We start from the raw sequence: 24,150 nt of genomic DNA, 5'->3' as shown, positions 1-24,150 counted from the left end.
CATCCATATATCATCTTTGATGAGGTATCTGTTCAAATATTTTGTACATTTTCCTCCTCCCAATAAGGTTTTTCATGAATTGAAAGCTGGAAAAAATAGTATTTCTTCATGAGAAAGTTAAAAAAATTACATTTTATTATGATGCAATCACCTGACGAAGAAAAAATAATTTTGTTTTATATAAATATTTAAAACTTTATTTTCAATTTACTTAATATCTTTACATTTTGTTTTACTTTACCATTTTCTTCAATTTTCTTTGATTTAATAGAAAATCAATGTGTTTATGATTTTAACTTAGGCTCAGGCTATTTTAATTATACAATGTATTCTTTTAGTATGTTCAAATAAAAAGAGACCCACTCAAAGAGGAACATCCCTGATAAACATCATTTTAACAGGTGACCTTTTTCTTTGACATCAGATTTTATTTTAATAGCAACTATCTTCCACGATGCTTTTACTAATATGCTTCCATCTAACATATAAGAATAGTTGTGTCATAGGTAACTTAATCATCAACTACATTAATATTAATAAAAACACAAAACTAAGAGCCACAGTGGTGAAGCACTGTAGCATAATGATTAAATGCATGGATTCTGGCACCAGACCCTCTATATTTCAACACTGAACATATTTTTTAATGTTTGTAACTTTGAAAAAATTTCATATTGTCTCTGCACCATAGCTTTTCAATCTCTAATATAAAGATGAGTGATAACATTTTAAAAAGTTAGTACAGAGGTAACATGGTTTGATATTGAAATTCTAAAGAACTTATGAAATTCTACTATCTGTTGATTAAAGATAACCCTGCATGTCATATGCACTGTGATTTCTACTAGCAGAATTCCATAGTAGACTAAATTTTGAAATTAAATAATTTAAGTAGGAGTATTGCCAGAAATTTGCATTCCTAATGTGAAAACTATTCTAGAGGTATGTGCACTCCAAAATAAAAGGGAATGCTGCTGAGAATTCAAATTTTGAGTGCATAGCTTATGAGAAAATACTTATATTCCTGGCACTGAGAGAAGAATTAAGTATTTTTGAGATTAAAATTATTGCTGACTGTGATTCTACTCCCCTTATGTGATAATAATGGCTTATCAAATAGAAAACATGTGCTCTTCCTCTAACTTCAAGACTTTAACTGAGTCTATTAAGCATTAATGCTTTTTGTGGGACTTTCCTGGCATGTAAGAAACTCAAAAAGGCTCTGTAGCAGCAGCAGCCAATTCCACTTTTAAAAATTGCTCGACAGTTCTCCCATCATGGTCTCAGAGAAACCAAATATGCAGAACAAATAATCCACCCAATTAGAATTCACTATTGGAGAGTCTCAAGCAGCACTTCTGCTGAGTTGGCACAGAGCCACCTGCTGTAGTACCTCATCATGATTTTGGAGCGTTTCTCACTAACTGTGATGTGGTCCTGTGAAAAGAGGAGGGAATAGTGTATCCTGCAGTGCTATATCATGAAGATTGCCAGTTACAATGAAGTTGGTAGAAAATCATAATATATATATTTTTATTATCATACTTTAAGTTTTAGGGTACATGTGCACAACATGCAGGTTTGTTACATATGTATACATGTGCCATGTTGGTGTGCTGCACCCATTAACTGGTCATTTAGCATTAGGTGGATCTCCTAATGCTATCCCTCCCCCCTCCCCCGACCCCACAACAGGCCCTGGTGTGTGATGTTCCCCTTCCTGTGTCCATGTGTTCTCATTGTTCAATTCCCACCTATGAGTGAGAACATGCGGTGTTTGGTTTTCTGTCCTTGCGATAGTTTGCTGAGAATGATGGTTTCCAGTTTCATCCATGTCCCTACAAAGGACATGAACTCATCATTTTTTACGGCTGCATAGTATTCCATGGTGTATATGTGCCACGTTTTCTTAATCCAGTCTATCATTGATGGACATTTGGGTTGGTTCCAAGTCTTTGCTATTGTGAATAGTGCCGCAATAAACATACATGTGCATGTGTCTTTATAGCAGCATGATTTATAATCCTTTGGGTATATACCCAGTAATGGGATGGCTGGGTCAAATAGTATTTCTAGTTCTATATCCCTGAGGAATTGCCACACTGACTTCCACAATGATTGAACTAGTTTACAGTCCCACCAACAATGTAAAAGTGTTCCTATTTCTCCACATCCTCTCCAGCACCTGCTGTTTCCTAACTTTTTAATGATCGCCATTCTAACTGGTGTGAGATGGTATCTCATTGTGGTTTTGATTTGCATTTCTCTGATGGCCAGTGATGATGAGCATTTTTTCATGTGTTTTTTGGCTGCATAAATGTCTTCTTTTGAGAAGTGTCTGTTCATATCCTTCACCCACTTTTTGATGGGGTTGTTTGCTTTTTTCTTGTAAATTTGTTTGAATTCATTGTAGATTCTGGATATTAGCCCTTTGTCAGATGAGTAGGTTGCAAAAATTTTCTCCCATTCTGCAGGTTGCCTGTTCACTCTGATGGTAATTTCTTTTGCTGTGCAGAAGCTCTTTAGTTTAATTAGATCCCATTTGTCAATTTTGGCTTTTGTTGCCATTGCTTTTGGTGTTTTGGACATGAAGTCCATTCCCATGCCTATGTCCTGAATGGTATTGCCTAGGTTTTCTTCTAGGGTTTTTATGGTTTTAGGTCTGACATGTAAGTCTTTAATCCATCTTGAATTAATTTTTGTATAAGGTGTAAGGAAGGGATCCAGTTTCAGCTTTCTACATATGGCTAGCCAGTTTTCCCAGCACCATTTATTAAATAGGGAATCCTTTCCCCATTTCTTCTTTTTGTCAGGTTTGTCAAAGATCAGATAGTTGTAGATATGTGGCATTATTTCTGAGGGCTCTGTTCTGTTCCATTGGTCTATATCTCTGTTTTGGTACCAGTACCATGCTGTTTTGGTTACTGTAGCCTTGTAGTATAGTTTGAAGTCAGGTAGCGTGATGCCTCCAGCTTTGCTCTTTTGGCTTAGGATTGACTTGGCGATGCGGGCTCTTTTTTGGTTCCATATGAACTTTAAAGTAGTTTTTTCCAATTCTGTGAAGAAAGTCATTGGTAGCTTGATGGGGATGGCATTGAATCTATAAATTACCTTGGGCAGCATGGCCATTTTCACCATATTGATTCTTCCTACCCATGAGCAGGGAATGTTCTTCCATTTGTTTGTATTCTCTTTTATTTCCTTGAGCAGTGGTTTGTAGTTCTCCTTGAAGAGGTCCTTCACATCCCTTGTAAGTTGGATTCCTAGGTATTTTATTCTCTTTGAAGCAATTGTGAATGGGAGTTCACTCATGATTTGTCTCTCTGTTTGTCTGTTATTGGTGTATAAGAATGCCTGTGATTTTTGCACATTGATTTTATATCCTGAAACTTTGCTGAAGTTGCTTATCAGCTTAAGGAGACAATTAGGAAAAGAGGAAGTCAAATTGTCCCTGTTTGCAGATGGCATGATTATATATCTAGAAAATCCCATCGTCTCAGCCCAAAATCTAGTCTATTGTTTTATAGTATTAACTATACCATGAAACATTGAACAATATAAGAGATAAGCACTTGGGAATATTCCAAACACTTTCTCCTTGAACTGACTGTGAGTGACTGGATGTGGGGCAAGTCATATTAAAGTTATCTATCCAACACCTGGTGAAATTGCAGTGTATACAGACAGAGTCAATGTACAAAGTCTATTTCAGCCAGCAATTTTCTTTGGAAGTACTAAAATGTCGCAATTGCTTTTTACTCTTCTAGTCTAGAGGAGTTCACTTTTTTATTTTCTAACACACAATTGTGTGAAGTCTACTCTTTTTATGTGTCATATTCAGGGGGAAATTTTTTCTTCAGGGGGGTTTATTGTAATAAAAACCTTTTAGATTTATTGTTACAAGATCCATTATGATATGTTATCCGAATTCCATTTCAGTTTAAAGTTGTTCAGAATCTTACATATCTTTTAAGTCTTTATGGCTAGGGAAGGAAGTATTTTATTGTACATTCCCAGATGGATAATTTACCATTTAAGTAGTGCCTTTATATAATGCAAGTCCTTCTTATCCCACATGCTTACTTACCTTTCCCAGTAGGTCTCTTATTTTTAAAAATTATGTAATCTGGAGGAAATATATCTTCATAACTTGGATTGTCTGCAGTAAAATTTGTCTTCCCTTTGCAATCTGGCAGTAGGATTACGTAGTCATCAGAGGACACTAGTGATTGCTTTTCTTTATATCATTTTAAAAGGAACCATTTTTGCAACACTTAAGATCTTTTCTCCACAATTCTGAGGGATGGGGAAACAAAAGGCAAAATCAAAACACATGGGATTCGAAAGATATAACCTACTAGCATCAGCAGAAAAAACAAAGATAGACCCTTTTCTTTTTGTGGACACATGCTGCCGGACAGTCAGATGCAGAACACTACAGAAATTATAGTGGGTAATATTTCTCATATGTGAAATAAATTCATATTCCAGAAATTATTTATTTTTGATCTGATATTAAAATTATTAAGTATTTGAACTTATTTTTATTTCTATATTATTGTGAGACCTGAATTATCCAATTTTAATGGTAATTTCCAAGCACAGTAAAATAAATGTACTTAGAAAAAAATTACAATCTAGATTAAGAATGAACTGACTCTTCAGAGAATCAGGTGACCCTTTAGACTGAAAATATCTAATTATTGCAGTTCTTACATAAGGAATATCTAATTATTGCAGTTCTTACATAAGGAATGTAACTAAAAGTAATTTAATTGTGTAAAAAATGCTTAGCAAAAATATAATCAAATGTTTACCTATTTGCTATCATCTGTAGTGAGAGGAATATTCAAATATCTGAAAGTAGATCTACAAAATACACATGGGAAACAAGATTAAGATTTAAAAAAGCATGTCGAAATAACATTTTAATTGTAAGTCATTTTTATGTATGTGTATCTATTTTTCTTAACAAAGTGAAATTACATTGCAAAAACAGATTACTAAAACTTTTATTGTATTATGTTACAGATGAGTGCATAAAAACATATAATTTCATAAATATTAAGTAAACACATATTCTTCTACATTCTAAATGCTTCATAAATTTACTTTTCATTTAGGTATTGAATCCACCTGGAATTTCCTTGTGTTTATGGTTCAAGGTAGGAGTCAAATTTCATTGTTTCCATATAGAAATCTGATATTGCCAGTAAATTTTATTTAAATGACCAACAAATGATTATTGCTATCCTGTACCATCGCTGCCATAAATGATGTGTCCATATATGCATAGGTTTATTTGGGGAGGTATTCTCTGACATCCTGCATTTTCATGGTTTGCATCAGTTTATCAATTTCTACTCAAAACTTTGGGATTTTAACTGAGACTGAAGTGAAACTATAAATAAATTGCAGGAAAAATGGCACATTTATATTCTTGTGTTTACTAACCCGTGATGTAAAATGTCTTTTTTGAAAATTTTTTCTATATGTGTATTCTCTGGAATAATTTGAGTATTGCATATACATTATTTTATTTGAAATTTAATTTTTTAAATCACAAAACATAAATTTTTATTTAATTCAGTTTATATATATTCTATTGTACACTTTGTAAACCCAATGAAGTTTTAAGGTTACCATATATATAAACCACATGTGATTGTATTGTGTATATATATATATATCACATACAATCTCATATTGTATATGGTATACACAATCACATATATACTCATATATATACTTATATATACTCATATACATATTCATATATATACTCATATATATATACATACTCATATATATATATATGAGTTAAGATAGTGCAACATTCCATTTCCTTCTGGTTTACCAATCTCACTACCGTTCATTTAAATGTAATCTACGCCTCCACCCTCACCCATCCTTGACTGTAGGATTTTCTCTTTTGTTTTCTGCAGTGAAGTTTCTCTTTTTGGTGTAGATTTTTAAAAATTTGTTCTATTTGAATTTATTGGATTCCAAACCTATGAATTGCTAGGTTTTTCTAATTATAGAAAATAAAGAAGTGTCTTCAATGTTCATAGACTGGATTTGCCCCAACTCCTGTTTTTCTCCTGAGACCAGCTATGTTTTTGATGCTTTCAATTTTTTTTACATTATTACTCTCTTTCAAATTTTGTTTTATCTTAATCTATATATGCTTCATTCTGGATAATTCCTGATCTATCTTCCGGTAAACTAATTCTATCTTCTGAGTTTCAAAATATGTCCAGTGGGTTTTTAGATATTGCATTTTTTACTTTCTAGGAGAGTCACTTTCAGTTTTCTTTTTATGAAAACTAGGTTCTCACTTATTTCTTTCCTTTAACATGGCAAACATGTTTTAATAAGCAGATTTCTTTAATTATCTTTCAAATATAGTCTGGTTATTGCTTGGGGAGTAGATTGATAGTAATAAGTTAAAATTCCAAAGATAATTCAACAAATTCTAATACAGATACACTTCTAATTTTGGCAGTATGGTTGACAAAATATTCTAAAAAATTTCTGCTCAACTGCAACATAATTATGAACATATTACCATAGGAAAAAAACATACTTTTTAAAGAATTGATTTTCTGTTGAGAAAATGAGTGAACACTTCAAGAATAAAAATAAAAACAATAAAACAGCTAAAAATTAAAATGAGAAGCATAACTGTCAGGTCATGCACTGTTTTAATTGTGTCAGCTTTAACATCTGCAAACATAGAAATATAATTTATCATACTAACTGTTCAAAGGAATAATATATAAAATCATCTTTACACATGTAGAAAACCACTGACTCAATTTTTTAAAGGTCCTTAGCAAACTAGAAATAAAAGAAATTCCTTAACCTAATAAACAAGTACATTTTAAAATTTTAACATTTATAATATGTCACAAGCAAAATCTGTTTATATTTATGGACAATGTTAGAATGCCTACTGATAATGCATGTACTCAATTTTCATGGAAAGCCCTAGCAAATAAAATAAAACAAGATTTTAAATGTGAGATTTTGGAAATGAAGGGGCAAATCTGTCATTCCTTAAAGATGGTATGACTATCTACATAGTAAAAGCCAAAGTAATCTACTGAGAAAATATTAAAGTTTAGAAAAAAATTATCAAGGGTGATGGGATAAAAGGTGAATAAAAATAAATTTGCAAAAATTACATTTAAAAGGTAAAATTATAGTTTTTAAAATTGGATAATTAAATCTCATAAAAATGCACAGTTCTTTGATGAAGCAAAAATATAACTTATTGAAAGACATTTCAAAACAAATTAAATAGAAGAATATGCCAAATTAAAATAATCAATAATTAAAAATTTTAATTTACCCAATTATATCCATAGTTTTATTGCTATGCCAATCACATTTTTCATTTTTTTGTACAAATTGACAAGACGATTCTACATATTTGTAGAAGTACAAAGGGCCAAGGATTTCCAAGTCTCTCCTGAAGAGAAATATTGATATTGGAATGAACTGCTTTACCTGAGACCAAGAACTATTATAAAGCTAGTACAATTGGTATAGCAAAAACAAACAAACAAACAAACACACAAAAATTGTAATTAAGACAGTTCATTTGAGAGAGAACTCATCATATTAACCAATAAAACCATTCAGAAAGGACAGGAAGGGTCTCATGAACATACAAAAATTCATTACCTGAACATAGAAGAACAAATCAGATTGGGAAGTGTGCATTGTTTAACAAATAGTGTTGAGCTCACTAGGGTGAAATGAACCACATCTCTACCACACCACATTCAAAAGAAAGTCCATACTTAGTATGGAAAACAAAGCTTGCAAAGTGTTATAAAACAGTACTGGAGATGATATTAGTAAAATAAAAGATGAGAATGGAATTTTTTTTTTTTTTTTTAAGACCAAGTCTTGCTCTTGTCCTCCAGGCTGGAGTGCAATGGCCATGATTTTGGCTCACTGCAAACTCTGCCTCCCGGGTTCAAGGGATTCTCCTGCCTCAGCCTCCCCAGTAGTTTGGATTACTGGTGCCTGCCACCATGTCCAGCTAATTTTTGTATTTTTAGTAGAGACGGGGTTTCACCATGTTGTCTAGGCTGGTCTCGAACTCCTGACCTCAGGTGATCCGCCCGCCTCGGCCTCCCAAAGTGCTGGGATTACAGGCGTGAGCCAATGCTCCCGGCTGAGAATAATTTATTTTTTAAAGCCTAAGTGTACTATCCTCCAAAAGAAAAGAGATACATGTGTCTACATTGAAATTACATAGCCATTTATCAAAGGACACCATAAAGGAAAAAAAAAGAGAGAAACTATCAACTGAAAAAGATATTTGCAAAATATATAACTGAAAAATGACAATTTTATCAAAATGTGTAATAATGCATACAAGTAAATGAGATAGTCACTAAAACACAGTAGAGAAATGAAGAAAAGACATGAACAGAAATCTCAGAAAAGAGTAATATAAATGGGAATTATTTACATGGGAAGATGCTTTTTAGTAGTAATTTATAAAGTAATAATTAAGATTCCAATAAACCAATACTTTATAACAAAAGAGCAGCAAAAGATTAGAAATTTGACAGCAATTTATCCTTGCTCCTCAAGGAAGGAATAGGTTTGATGTAATCAACCTGGCATCCAGTAGATCTTGGGGAACTGAGTCATTTTGATGGCATTTGCAGCAGGCAGGCTGGAAAATTCCACATTGGCAAAAATTAGACCAGCTTTGGTGAGATAAAGCTCATGCTCTGTGTGCATTCTGTGTCTGTAAATTAATAAATGTTAGACAGTCGTGAGAGAGACAGTGATTTTCCACTGTGGGAGCAGACATCAGTCTTCGGATAGCCAGCCTCAAAAATTGTGTCAGTAATATCCTGTCGGTTATTAATCTTTATCCCATGAATTTTGTAAAGTATTGGCCATCGTTACACATTCTTTTGGGTCAAGCCACTCTGATGGCCACTTCAGTTTTTCGACAATTTCAGTAATTACATCCATTTAGCCTCTTACGGTTAAGGGCTGTCACCTGGTCTGCCATTCTGAAAACCATTATCCTCACTGATATTTCAGAGCCAATTTCCATTTTATCATTTCCTACAAAACAGCCCCTGTAGGGCTTCTCTATTATCTTAATGAGGATTGGATAACAGAGCCAAGTGGTAACTTTCAGTACAAAATAAATTCTTTCTAACATTAGTACCTCCCTGAGCCTTTGATCCCTTCCTTAATACTATTTTAAGAAAGTTCTAGCATCTTCTCCTTTTACTAAATGCTGTCCTCATGGCCAAGCATCAAAGAGCCACTCCAGCATAAATAACTTTCAGACTCAGATTTTCTTGCCAGAATATTGAATGCTGACTCATTGATCATTTTCCCCTGTCAAGAAGTTCTCGCTTCTCTAGCCTTCTATTCTGCACTCTTCTGTCTAGTCAGACAGCCTTAAGATTATAAGATCCACTCTCAAAAGTTCGTCCTAGATTCCTACTGGTATGTGGTATGCACAATTTACAATTCAGTTAGTATCTAAGACTTTCTTCTTTGAGCAGAGACTGTACATCCTTGCTTGGTCTCTTCTCAGCCCTGAATTATAAGCTTGAGTCATGGCAGGGCATCATCTTTAAAAGGACAAGTAAAATTCTGAGAGACACCTACCTCTGGTTAAGAACCTTGCAGGAACTCAAGTGAGGGAAGACTGCTCTCTTCTGTTAGGTTGGTGCAAAAGTAATTGCTGTTTTTGCCATTAAAAGTAATATTGGGGCCAGGAGTGGTGGTTCATGCCTTTATCCCAGCACTCTGGGATGCCGAGGCAGGCGGATCACCTGAGGTTAGGCATTCAAGACCAGCCTGGCCAACATGGAAAAAACCCGTCTCTACTAAAAATACACAAAAAAATTAGCCGGGTGCGGTGGTGCATTCCTGTAGTCCCAGCTACTGGGGAGGCTGAGGCAGGAGAATCGCTTGAACCCGGGAGGGAGAGGTTGCAGTGAGCCGAGATCACGCCACTGCACTCCAGCCGTGGAGGCAGAGTGAGACTCCATGTCTCACACACACACACACACACACACACACACACACACACACACACAATTAAGATTGGGGCTACTTCAGCGAGACGAAGGTTCAAAGGAAACTTGTGTTTTAAGATTCCCAGTGAAATCTTTCAATGTTTCCTTTTCCATATTTTGTCAATTTTATCCATCTGAAATGTCTTAAATATCAACTGGCATTGTCATTTTTTCATTTTTCCTCCATCATGTTTTTTATTTCATACTGCTGGTCTATTTATAATTTATAATACATTTTAGTATATTTTTCAGTTATACCTTCCAATTCCTATCTTTTGTGTTGTGTCTACATTACTCCCTTAGCTCGCTTAGAGAGTTTTTCTTTAAATTATTATATTATTTAAATTTCAGTGACTATATTTTTAAAAACTTAACCATAGTAATAAATGTACAGAACTAAACATTTAAGATTTAACTTCCTTTTTATGACAAAAGATAGACCTGTACACTTTCCCAATCCCAAACATTATCCTATTATCAGGATAAAAATTTTGGCAAATTTTTATTTTTTATTTGCTAAGTAGTTTATATAGCTAGTTTGTCTTTTAGTTGCTAATAATTAGTTCTGTTACATTGCAATTCCCTTACTTTCTATACCACGTAACTCCAAATACTAAATTTTAATTAAATTAATAGAATTTTAAGATCACTATGGGTTATGTAAATATTATTCATTACTATGATTACTTTATTATGCATTATTTTACTATTTATAGTTAATGCTTATTTTTTATTTGCATAAGTGTAAAAGTTATAGTTCTTTTATTTCCAGTTGTTCCAAAAATCTAATATGGTGTTTCAACGTGGGGTCTCTAGACCAACAAGCAGCATCAGCATAGCCTTAAAATTTGTTTAATATACAAATTATCTGGCCTTCACTAAGATTTATTGGGTCATTGATAAGGGGTGAATCTTTGTTTACCCCCAAATTTATATGTTGAAATATTAACTCCAAATGTAACGATATTAGAAGGTAGGATCTACAGGAGGTAATTTGGTAATGAAGTCCCTCCCCTCATAAATGGCACCAGTGCCTCTATAAAAGGGACCCTAGTCAACAGTAGGGAACCTGGAACAGGGCAGAATCTAACAGTGCTAGCACAGTGATCTCAGACTGTTAGCCTCCAGAACTGTGAGAAATGCATTTCTATTTTGTGTAAGACACCTAATTTATGAAACTTTGTTATAGCTGCCAGAGCTGATTAAGATAGTCAGAAATAGAATGGGGCCTACATTCCATTTTACATTCTTAAAAAACCCTCTAGGGGAATTTTTTCATGTTCATTTTTCCTAATGTATTCCTCAAAGCTCAAATTGATCAGAAATGCTTCACGTTTCTGCCTTTCACCCCCGGAGATCTAAACACACTATCCTTCTTTCTGCTGCTATCTGAGCTGATTTTTAAAAAAATAAGTGCACACAAGACATTCAAATACTTCCCTGTGCTATCATCCTTAATTCTTACTGGGCCTGTTGACTCCCAGATCCCATGACTTCCAATCCCTTCTTGTTTGTGGTTAATATTTTTGTTTTACTAAATCATATGCTCTGAAAATTACCTAAATATATATTGAATTAATACATGGGAATAATTTTATTACTTTTTTTGTTGTTGTTTTTAGAAGTGTAGTATTCTTGGTTGAAAAATTAACTCACGTAGAAATTTGCAGTATTGTTGCATTGTTTTCTAGAATATATTGACCTTATAAAAGTCAGAAAAGATCTTTATTTCAATCATTTATTTGTATGCCTGGAAGTTGTTTAATGTCTTTCATTTTACCCTGATGTTATATATAATATCATTGTCAGAGGTGTTTGAACCAGAGCAACTCCATCTTGAATAGGGACTGGGTAAAATAAGGCTGAGACTTGCTGGACTGCATTCCCAATAGGTGAGGCATTCTTTGTAACAGAATGAGACAGGAGGTCAGCACAAGAAAGAGGTCACAAAGGCCTTGCTGATAAAACAGTTTGCAGCAAAGAAGCCAGCCAAAACTCACCAAAACCAAGATGGAGATGAAAGTGACTACTAGTTGCCCCATTGCTCATTATGCACTAACTATAATGCATTAGCATGCTAAAAGACACTCCCACCAGCACCATGACTATTTACAAATGTCATGGCAACCTCAGGAAGTTACTTTATATGTCTAAAAAAAGGGAGGAACTCTCAGTTCCGGAAATTGCCCACCACTTTCCTGGGAAACTGATGAATAATCCACCACTTCTTTAGTGTATAATCAAGAAATAACTGTAAGTATAATCAGTGGAGCAGCCCATGCTGCTGCTCTAACTATGGAGTAGCTATTCTTTATTCCTTTGCTTTCTTAATAAACTTGCTTTCAATTTACTCTATGGATTCACCCTGAATTTTTTTTTTTTTTTTTTTGCGATATCCAAGAACCCTCTCTTGGGGTCTGAATCACGACTCCTTTCTGGTAATATTATGATCATGTTACAAGTCAGATCATGTGACCTGTAACAGATTTTTGTTTGTTTCTTGTTCTGTCCATTTTCTTGTCTCAAAAATCCTGCTTTTTCTTTTCACTACAACTAATAATTTACACAGAAATAATATTTTATAATTACTTTTTTTTAGATTTGAAAAGATAATATTTCTTTTTTTTGTAAGAATAAGAAGTTAAAGTCTCTTTAACCATTTTAACAGAGTACAGGATGCTGTTAACATTTCATTGTATAATAAGAATATAAGTAACAGATAATTTATATGATTTCCTAAGGATATGGAAAGAGAGAATTCAGAAAGACTCATCACCGTCTTTTCCATTTGCCATAGTGTTGTCATAATTTCTATTGATATTATTGTTGAAAGTAAATGAAATACAAAATTCCTAAAGATCTATACTTGGCTCCCAAATTTGACATTTTTTCTTAGAACACTTCTTTAGGACTTCTATGGAAAAAAATACCAAAATAACCAGAACATTATTTCTCTCTTGTGTTAGTTAATCAAACTCTATTGGATGCTATTACTTGTGACCAAAAATGTGAAAATCTTCAAAAAATTATTTAAAGTTATTATAACTAGTATAATGTATATTGTTCTGTATAAATAGTATGTGAATACATTTAAATACATTATAGCAAACATTTATTACATTCTCCAAATAAAAATATTTTTGTTTCAAAGTTTAATTTTTAAGTAACCAATATCTTCCAACATATATAATTGAATGTGTGTTTCAGAAATAATATAGTCTGTCAAAAGGTTTATCCCTTTGTTAGACTTATGAATAGATTCAGTTTTATGCTCTGTATAAGAACTCAATAAGGAGAATACTTAATCTTATTAGAAGGAATTTCAAGATAATTACTAAACACCTAGAAATACAAAGAAATCTAAAAAACTACTGGGTCACCTGCCAGTTTCAACATACATGAATACATGAGTATTGCTTTTCTTGACATCAAAGACATCTTTATGTTCATAGAGTGGTGTGATAAAGTGAAAAAACCTGACAGCAGAAAACTTAACTAAGCAAAATATATTGAGAAGAAGAAACATTTCAAAAATAACTTTTAAAGAATACATAGTTAAGCAGAGAAGCTTTAAATAGATGAAACATTTAATTATAAATTGATTCACATTACTGACTCTTTACCCTCTACTTTAATTCTTTAAACTTCTTGTACACTGATTATGCTGATATTAAGAAACTGTGCTGTTATTATCTTTTCCTAATTATTATTTGACATTCTTCCTTTTTTTTTCAAGAGACAGGGTCTTGCTTTGTCACCCAGGCTGGAGTGCAATGGCTTGATCATAGTTCACTGCAGCCTTCTACTCCAGGGATCAAGGAATCCTCCCACCACAGCCTCTCATGTAGTGAGGATTACAGGTGCACAGCACCATGCCCAGTTGTTTTTTAAAAAAATTGTAGAGATAGGGTCTTGCTATGTTGCCCAGCCTGGTCTGGAACTCCTAACTTTATGCAATCCTTCATTATTGGCCTCTCAAATCGCTGGGATTACAGGCATGAGCCACCACGTCCAGCCTATTTGACATTCTTTAAAAAATTTAAGAATTAAATTTTCTAACTAAAATATATTAATTGAGTAATAATAGAAACATTTTCCACTTCCAGTTTATCAAATGTTGTTTTTTTTCTCTTTATTACTTCCTTTTAGATTTTTCTCATTACCTTATAATCTCAATTTATAATCATATAAATTATGTTACTCATATTCTTATTATACAATGAATTTTAACAGCATCCTGTATTCTGTTAAAATGGTTAAAGAGACTTAACTTCTTAATAAAAGAGATAATATATCTTTATTTGCCAGATACAGGACAAATTACCATATTATGGAAAAAATACTTTTTTCCAAATAAAAAAATGTGTGTAAAATAGTGATTATGAAACCAATCACTTTTTCCTTTTTGTTTCTTCCAAAATAATATAAAATTATATATGATACATATAAATCATACATATATGTTTATATATGTGCATGCATACATATATAAATAGTGCCTACTGCTGTTTTACAAACAGCCTCAAAATCTAGTGACTTAAATGATAACGATTGAGTATTCCCCATCATTTTGTGAATTGGCTGCATGATGCTCTGGTGACCTAGTCTGTGCTCATTCCTATGGCTGTGGCCAGCTTGCTGGTTGGCTGGAGCTAGATGCCTGAGATGGTTTTACTCATGTGTTTGGAATCTTGGGGGTGGGGCGGGGATGACTGGGCCTTATTCTCCATGTGGGTCTTCATTATGTGCTTCATAATAGCATAATGGTCTCAGATTACCAAAAGAACAAGAGTTAAAACTGGAAAGTTCTCTTGACACTGAGACTCAGAAATCACCCACCATTATTTCACTTTGTTTTATTGATTACTGTTATTCACAGGGACAGTTCAGATTCAAGGGAAGTAAATCTACCAAACGATGGAAGAATCAAAAAAGAATTTGTAACCTTTTTTAATCCACACAATTCTAACTTCCATTACTTATATCATCTTTTGTAAATTTATAATCAAAGTAAATATAATCAAAGGTTTGTTTATATTTATTTTAATATAGCATACCTATAACAATAAGTTCATAGTGTGATAGCAAAAATTAATGTTTGGAATTTGTTTATATCATATATGATTTGTAGATATACTATACTTATTAAAGATGATAACATTTAATATTAGATCAACTTTTGAAGAGAATCATGAACTATTGTTAAACCATGTATTATTTTGCTAACCTCATAAACATCATATGGGCAGAGATAATGAGTTTCTATTTGGTGAACTGTGACTAAAAATGTACAGTGTAGGCACCCTGGTAATCTATTTGTAATCAAAACAAAGAGCAAGATCTAATTTTTTAAAAAATAATTAAAATGTAAATTACTAAACAGTGAGAGCTTCTTTTATTTAATTATCTTTCCTTCTCTTAAATATCACATATGCTGCTTAGCTAGCAAAGACAAAATTAGCACAGATTTATATACATATATAGAGAGACATATATATACACACACACATATATATGGAGAGAGAGAGAGAGAGGATAATGCATGGAAAAGAGATAATGACCTTTGTAAAAAACCTAGTAAAATTAATACCAATAAATTCAGACTTTAAAAACTGATTGTTAAAAAAATAGGTTAATAACAAACCACGTGTGTTTATTTTGTGAATAACAACCAGAATTGTTTATCAGATGTAAGTAAAATTAATGTTATATTTTTATTTATGCATTGCTTTAATTTTTAATTTGTAAATGTTTGGCACAAAGACAATTATACTCTATGAAGAAGGTGACATAATAATTTAATTATTGAAATAAATCAAAATAAATATTTAAGTAAATAGTAATTTGATTTCTGTACCATACAGGAGTTTTTTAGTGCCATAACTTAAAAATACATAGATTTCTGTCCCACTTAAAAATGCATGAGAAAAGATTTTTCATAAAGTTGCTTCTAAACAAATCATTGTATATGTAAACAAATATTTATACATTCAGTTAATATTTTGGGGTACTTAAATGTGGTAGGCATTGTTTTAAACACTGAGGAAAGGAGAGAGAGATTGAGTGTGTGTGTCTATGTGTTTATATGGTCAAAAGTTAAATATAACATGCATTTTTGGCACATGAGTTGAAACAGGTCTATAATATGCAGAAGCACAACTCAAACACAGTCTGTATTAGGTCTTTGTTCTATGCAGACTCACCTTCTTTATTTACTAACCAAAACCCTGTTATTTTCTAGCTGTTCTTGAGTATTATACCACTTGACGACTGAGGCAGAATCAAAGAAAGTACTAATGCTCTTCAGTAAAATATACAAAACTACAGACAATGGCAGTGCCTTATTTTGTAAAGTATATAGCTATGAGCCTTTGCTACTCCTTGCTGACATTTGGAATTTAACTGAAGTGTCTTGTTAAAAAACATTTATGGAAATAAAAAGAATATCTTTCCTTTTTAGGGATATAAATTAAACTCAATTTTATTGGTCAAGGACTATGGTATAAGGCCATTTTAATAAAGGCATAACTAATCTTATCACCATCATTTAGTTACTACCGGAGATCACAATTCAATTAACTCATAGATATGAAACATCATTAGATATTCATAAAGAGGGCTGCAAAGCAAATCAACTTAAATGTTAAAGCAGAAGAGTAAGTTACAAGTTTTAGCATTGATTTTCAAAGTTTGCCCCTATTGTTGCTGTGGGCCTAGAATTTTGCATTTAGCTTTGTAAGGATTGAGTACAGACATTTTAATGGAAAACTTTACAACTTACATTCTATATTTTTATTTGGCAGAAATTTATTGAGTGTCTGCTATGTGCAAGACACTGTGTTAAGAGTTTGTATTAGTCCATTTTCACAATGCTATAAACAACTGCATGAGACTGGGTAATTTATAATGAAAAGAGGTTTAATTGACTCACAGTTCCACATGGTTAGAAGGCCTCAGGAAACTTACAATCATGGCAGAAGGGGAAGCAGGCACCTTCTTCAGAAGGTGGCAGGAGAGAGAAAACAAAGAAAGAACTTGCAAACACTAACAAAACTATCATATCTCATGAGAATTAATTCACTATCATGAGAACAGCATAGGTGAAACCACCTCCATGATTTAATCATCTTCCTCCCAGTTTAAACCATAAGCTTAGAACTGATCTGGATCCCTGAGGAATTGCCACACTGACTTCCACAATGGTTGAACTAGTTTACAGTCCAACCAACAGTGTAAAACTGTTCCTATTTCTCCACATCCTCTCCAGCACCTGTTGTTTCCTGACTTTTTAATGATCGCCATTCTAACTGGTCTGAGATGGTATCTCATTGTGGTTTTGACTTGCATTTCTCTGATGGCCAGTGATGATGAGCATTTTTTCATGTGTCTTTTGGCTGCATAAATGTCTTCTTTTGAGAAGTGTCTGTTTATATCCTTCGCCCACTTTTTGATGGGGTTGTTGGTTTTTTTCTTGTCAATTTGTTTGAGTTCATTGTAGATTCTGGATATTAGCCCTTTGTCAGATGAGTAGGTTGTGAAAATTTTCTCCCATTTTGTGGGTTGCCTGTTCACTCTGATGGTAGTTTCTTTTGCTGTGCAGAAGCTCTTTAGTTTAATTAGATCTTATTTGTCAATTTTGGCTTTTGTTGCCATTGCTTTTGGTGTTTTAGACATGAAGTCCTTGCTCATGCCTATGTCCTTAATGGTATTGCCTAGGTTTTCTTCTAGGGTTTTTATGGTTTTAGGTCTAACATTTAAGTCTTTAATCCATCTTGAATTAATTTTTGTATAAGGTGTAAGGAAGGGATCCAGTTTCAGCTTTCTGCATATGGTTAGCCAGTTTTCCCAGCACCATTTATTAAATAGGGAATCCTTTCCCCATTTCTTCTTTTTGTCAGGTTTGTCAAAGATCAGATAGTTGTAGATATGTGGCATTATTTCTGAGGGCTCTGTTCTGTTCCATTGGTCTATATCTCTGTTTTGGTACCAGTACCATGCTGTTTTGGTTAGAGTAGTCTTGTAGTATAGTTTGAAGTCAGCATGATTCCTCCAGCTTTGTTCTATTGGCTTAGGATTGACTTGGCAATGCGGGCTCTTTTTTGGTTCCATATGAACTTTAAAGTAGTTTTTTCCCAATTCTGTGAAGAAAGTCATTGGTAGCTTCATGGGAATGGCGTTGAATCTGTAAATTACCTTGGGCAGTATGGCCATTTTCATGATATTGATTCTTCCTACCCATGAGCATGGAATGTTCTTCCATTTGTTTGTATCCTCTTTTATTTCATTGAGCAGTGGTTTGAGAAATACCATTTGACCCAGCAATCCCATTACTGGTTATATACCCAAAGGATTATAAATCATGCTGCTATAAAGACACATGCACACATATGTTTATTGAGGCACTATTCACAATAGCAAAGACTTGGAACCAACCCAAATATCCAGCAAGGATAGACTGGATTAAGAAAATGTGGCACATATACACCATGGAATACTATGCAGCCATAAAAAATGATGAGTTCCTGTCCTTTGTAGGGACATGGATGAAGCTGGAAACCATCATTCTCAGCAAACTATCGCAAGGACAGAAAACCAAGCACCGATGTTCTCACTCATAGGTGGGAATTGAACAATGAGAACACATGGACACAGGAAGGGGGATATCACACACCGGGGCCTGTTGTGGGGTTGGGGTAGGGGGGAGGGATAGCATTTGGAGATATACCTAATGTTAAATGACGATTTAATGGGTGCAGCACACCAACATGGCACATGTATACACATGTAGCTAACCTGTACATTGTGCACATGTACCCTAAAACTTAAAGTATAGAAAAAAAAAAAAAGAAGAACTGATCTGGACATGTGCTGCAGCTTCCCCACCTCACCTTCCCTGTTACCTCCAACAGGCAAGTGGCTAACTTCTCAATCTCTCTCTCTCTCTCACTCTCTCTCTCTCTCTCTCATTGTGATAAGAACACAAATTGAGATCCACCCCCTTAACACATTTTTACATATGCAATACAGCACAGTTAACTATATGCACAATGTTGTACAGGTAGCTTTTTTACTTATGGACTTCTTCAGCCTAAAACAATCTGCTTAGAATGAACAAATCCTAATAGATCACTTCAACTAAAACAAGTGTGACATGGGCTTCAGAAATAAAAACATGAAAAAAGAGAAAAAGAAAGAAAGAGAGAGCGGGAGGGAGGGAGAGAAAGAAAGAAAGAAAGAGAAAGAGAGAAAGAAATAGAAAGGCAAGGTGGAAGGAAGGAAGGAAGGAAGAAAGGGAGGGAGGAAGGAAAAGAAAGAGAAAATCTGTTCTCCATTTGGACTATTGACTAGTAGGTGCCTCTCAGACCTATACATAGATATGTCACCCTGTCAGATCAAGAGCTAAGACATCAAAATCACCAATGGTAACAAAGAGATCCTACCAAATTATGACACAGAGATAATAAGAATAATCAAAAAACTAGCGGAGGTAGTAGAGTTAACAAGGACCTTTTAGAGATATTGAGCAAGCAGTATAGAAAGTATTTAAAAATAATAGGCTTTATAGATTTAACAATATAAATATGTTTTCCCTAAGAAACTATACATTTATGAGTATGTATTATACATAATATCATTATTACATTGCTTACTTAGCAATAAAGTGTTGATTCTCATCTAATAATGTTCAAATAATTTTTTAATCTTAAGAAATATTTCTCCTTCTTTCCTTGCTACTGTCCTTCTTTTCATCTTTCCTTCATCCTTTCAAAATATATTGTCATCAATGAAAACACTTCAGGCAGCAAGGAAAGATCCTAGACTTGAATAAATATATCCAAATTATTGTTGCATTACTAGTACATGTTCAAATAAATAAGAAAACATTTTTATTACCCCATTTGCATGTTGTTTAAATGACCATAAGTTTCATGCAGTTCCTGAGAGCTAGGTTCACTAGAGTCACTTTATTGTGTCTCCAGAAGAAAAATAAGGTGATGATTTAACATGTCTGCATGTTTGAGCATTGAATATTTAGTTGATGGCTACATTTGTGAACAGTGCACTTAGCCTGTTGACCAGCAGTTAATAAAAATATATAGAAATAAATACATAAATGGGAGCAAAATCAGCTAGCAGCTATGGAGATGACAGACAGTATGTGCACAAATTCAGTTTTAATAAATGAATTTAAAGTTCAATAAGAATAGGATTTGAGTTCTGGAATAACTGCTATCTCTGAGATATTCAAACAGTTTTGGTAACATGCCTAAGCCTCAGTGACTTCATCTGTAAATGGGCCACAGTTGAAGCTAAGGCATAAAATTTTTAAATAATAAAATAGAATATGATAAAATGTACAGAGGCAGAGCTAAATGCCTGGCATATAATATACAATGAAAGTTAGATGTTACTATTATTAGTTGAAGGGACCTTGTATTAGTCCATTTTCACACTGCTGATAAAAACATACCAAGACTGGGAAATTTACAAAAGAAAGAGGTTTAATTTGACTTCCAGTTCCAAGTGGCTGGGGAAGCCTCACAATCATGGAGGAAGCCAAGGAAGAACAAGTCACGTCTTACATGGGTGACAGCAGGCAAAGAGAGAATGAGGAAGGCGCAAAAGTGAAAACACCTGAGAAAACCATCAGATCTCTTGAGACTTATTCACTACCACGAGAACAGTATGGGGGAACCGCCCCCATGATTCAATTGTCTCCCACCAACTCCCCACCACAACACATGAGAATGATGGGAGTACCATTCAAGATGAGATTTGGGTGGGGAAACAGAGCCAAATCACATCATTCCAATTCTGGCCCCTGCCAAATCTCATGTCCTCACATCACAAAACTAATCATGCCTTCCCAACAGTCCACCAAAGTCTTAACTCATTTCAGCATTACCTCAGAAGTCCACAGTCCAAAGTCTCATCTGAGACAAGGCAAGTCCCTTTGGCCTATGAGCCTGGAAAATCAAAAGCAAGCTATTTATTCCCTAGATGCAATAGGGCTACAGACACTGGGTAAATACAACTGTTCCAAATGAGATACATTGGCCAAAACAAAGGGGTTATGGGGCCCATGCAAATCTGAAATCCAGTGAGGCAGTTAAAACTTAAAGTTCCAAAATGATCTCCTTTGGCTCCATGTCTCATATCCAGGTTGCACTGATGCAAAAGGTGGGCTCCCATGGTCTTGAGCAGCTCTGCCCTTATGACTTTGCAGACTACAGCCTCCCTCCTGGCTGCTTTCATGGGCTGGTGTTTGGTGTCTGCAGCTTTTCGAGGTGCACGGTGCAAGCTGTTGGTGGATCTACCATTCTGGGGTCTGGAGGACAGTGGCCCTTTTCTCACAGCTCCACTAGGTAGTGCCCCATTAGGGACTCTCTGTGGGGTCTCCAACCCCACATTTCCCTTCCGCACTGCCCTAGCAGAGGTTCTCCATGAGAGCACCGCCAATGCAGCAAACTTCTGAAATTTAAGTAGAGGTTCCCAAACCTCAATTCTTGACTTCTGTGCACCTGCAGGCTCAACACCACATGAAAGGTGCCAAAGCTTGGGGCTTGCACCATCTGAAGCCACAGCCAGAGCTTTATGTTGGCCCCTTTCGGCCATTGCTGGAGCGGCTAGGACGCAGGGCACCAGTTCCCTAGGCTGCACACAGCTCGGGGACCCTGGGCTGGGTCCACAAAACCACTTTTTCCTCTTAGGCCTCCAGGCCTCTGATGAGAGGGGCTGCCATGAAGACTTCTGACATACTCTGGAGACATTTTCCCCATTGTCTTGGGGATTAACATTTGGCTCCTTGTTCCTTATGCAATTTTTTTTCACCCAGCTTGAATTTCTCCTCAGAAAATGGGATTTATTTTTTCTATCGCATTGTCAAACTGCAAATTTTTCAAACTTTTATTCTTTGTTTCCCTTTTAAAACTGAATACTTGTCACAGCACTCAAGTCACCTCTTGAATGCTTTGCTGCTTAGAAATTTCTTTGGCCAGATTCCCTAAACCATCTCTCAAGTTCAAAGTTCCACAAATCTTTAGGGCAGGGGAAAAATGCTGCCTGTCTCTTTGCTAAAACATAACAAGAGTCACTTTTGCTCCAGTTCCCAACAAGTTCCTCATCTCCATCTGAGATCACCTCAGCCTGGACCTTATTGTCCATATTGCTATCAGCATTTTGGGCAAAGCCATTCAACAAGTCTCTAGGAAGTTCCAAACTTTCCCACATTTTCCCGTCTTCTTCTGAACCCTCCAAACTGTTCCAACCTCTGCCTGTTACCCAGTTCCATAGTCACTTCCACATTTTCAGGTATCTTTTCAGCAGCACCCCACTAGTACCACTTTTCTGTATTAGTCTATTTTCATGCTGCTGATAAAGACATACCTGAGACTGGGAAATTTACAAGAGAAAGAGGTTTAATTTGACTTACAGAAGACTCACAATCATGGTGGAAGCCAAGGAAGAACAAATCACACCTTACATGGAATGAAGCAGGCTAAGAGAGAATGAGGAAGACGCAAAAGTGGAAACCCCTGAAAAAAACATCAGATTTCATGAGACTTACTCATTACCACAAGAACAGTATGGGGGAAACTGCCCCCATGATTCAATTATCTCCCACCGTATCCCCCCCACAACGCATAGGAATGATGGGAGTACAATTCGAGATTTGGGTGTAGACACAAAGCCAAACAATATCAGACATTCATAGTATTCCCAACACGGGTAATGACTGGTTGGTTAACAGAAATAAAGGATACATTAGTTTCAAAAACAAGAACTTTACTTCTAAAATCCTGTGTGATTGTATCTCTTTAATTATAGAAATATAACAAATATAACTTTACGTGAGTAAAATTAATAAGTAAGTGAAAGTCAGAATCTCTTCAATTTCCTTTGTGAACTCATTCCTGGGAAACTTATTTTTTTTCATTTCCACCTGAAACTGGAGTTCTGTTAGGTTTCTCTGGCCCTGGGAAAGTATGAGCCCAGCTGGAATTATTCATGACTCACAAGGAACCCCATGTCAGGCCTCCATAAGCCAAACACAAATCACTTATAGAAAATAGTACATATATAGATCATTTACATTGTACAGTTACCTCAATGGGATTGATTTAATTACTTTTCCTTGTATTTTAAATTCATGATATTATAATCATCATACACTTTGATAAGGAGAGCTACACCCTTCTGTTTAGATGTTAGTGCAACAAATCTATATATTTTGGGCCATGAAACAACACAACACAAATACAAGAAGCCAAGGTATAAGATAATTTTGAAGGGAAATATTTACTTTTAATTTACACTCCATTTACACAATAAACAATGGAGAATTCTTTATCTATGGTTGGTGGTGCATTTTTACTTAGGGCAAAGCTATAGGCTCTAGGCAACAGTCAGAAGTCTGGTTAGATCTTCCTTTTGTGCAAGCATACAAGTTTTATGAAGATCTTTTTTTTTTTTTTTTTTTTTTTTGAGACGGAGTCTGGCTCTGTCGCCCAGGCTGGAGTGCAGTGGCGCAATCTCAGCTCACTGCAAGCTCCGCCTCCCGGGTTCACGCCGTTCTCCTGCCTCAGCCTCCCGAGGCGGGCGGATCACGAGGAAGATCATTTATTGTGGAAAGGAGTAAGACTATGTCCAAGTGTATTAAAATGACTATTCCCCTGTTTTCTTTAATTCCAAAGTCTGCTATTTCAATAGAGTTCAAAAAAGAAAAGCATTTCAGAAGTTTGCAATGAATCATCTCTAGTAAAAGAACAACTAATTTCATTTTTCACAGTTCTTTCTAGCTGTGCAACTAAAATTGCCTTGTGTAAATTAGTATGAGATTTTTGTTGGGAGAAGCACAGCTTGAGGTTGTAGAAAACCTCTAACACTTATGTCTTATCAGCAATATGCTTTTCTGTTTTGTGATCACAAGTTTTCCTTCTGTCTCCTTTCTACTGAAAAGTCCTGCTGTTTTCCCCCCAAACCTAGCAAGTGTTATGTCCCCCTGGGCTATAATACTGAACATACTGACACACACTTGCTTCAGTTCCCTTGATGGTGATTTAGACTGAAGTGAGTT

General features: G+C 34.8%; 1 long non-coding RNA gene across 1 annotated transcript in view; it reads left to right on the top strand.

Annotated features, from left to right (window-relative positions):
• The window catches only part of LOC134808231 (uncharacterized), a 147,292-nt gene extending 130,750 nt beyond the window's left edge, over positions 1–16,542 (top strand). Inside the window, exons 7-8 of the long non-coding RNA XR_010150768.1 lie at positions 5,124–5,165; positions 16,315–16,542. This is a non-coding gene — a long non-coding RNA (uncharacterized LOC134808231). The remainder of the gene's footprint in view (positions 1–5,123; positions 5,166–16,314) is intronic.
• The last annotated feature ends 7,608 nt before the right edge of the window (positions 16,543–24,150 follow it).

This window comes from Pan troglodytes, chromosome 14 (assembly GCF_028858775.2).
Source record: "Pan troglodytes isolate AG18354 chromosome 14, NHGRI_mPanTro3-v2.0_pri, whole genome shotgun sequence".
NCBI classification, from domain to species: Eukaryota; Metazoa; Chordata; class Mammalia; order Primates; family Hominidae; genus Pan; species Pan troglodytes.
The sequence above is the reverse complement of the archived record's forward strand: the minus strand, read 5'-3'. Positions and strand labels throughout refer to the sequence as shown.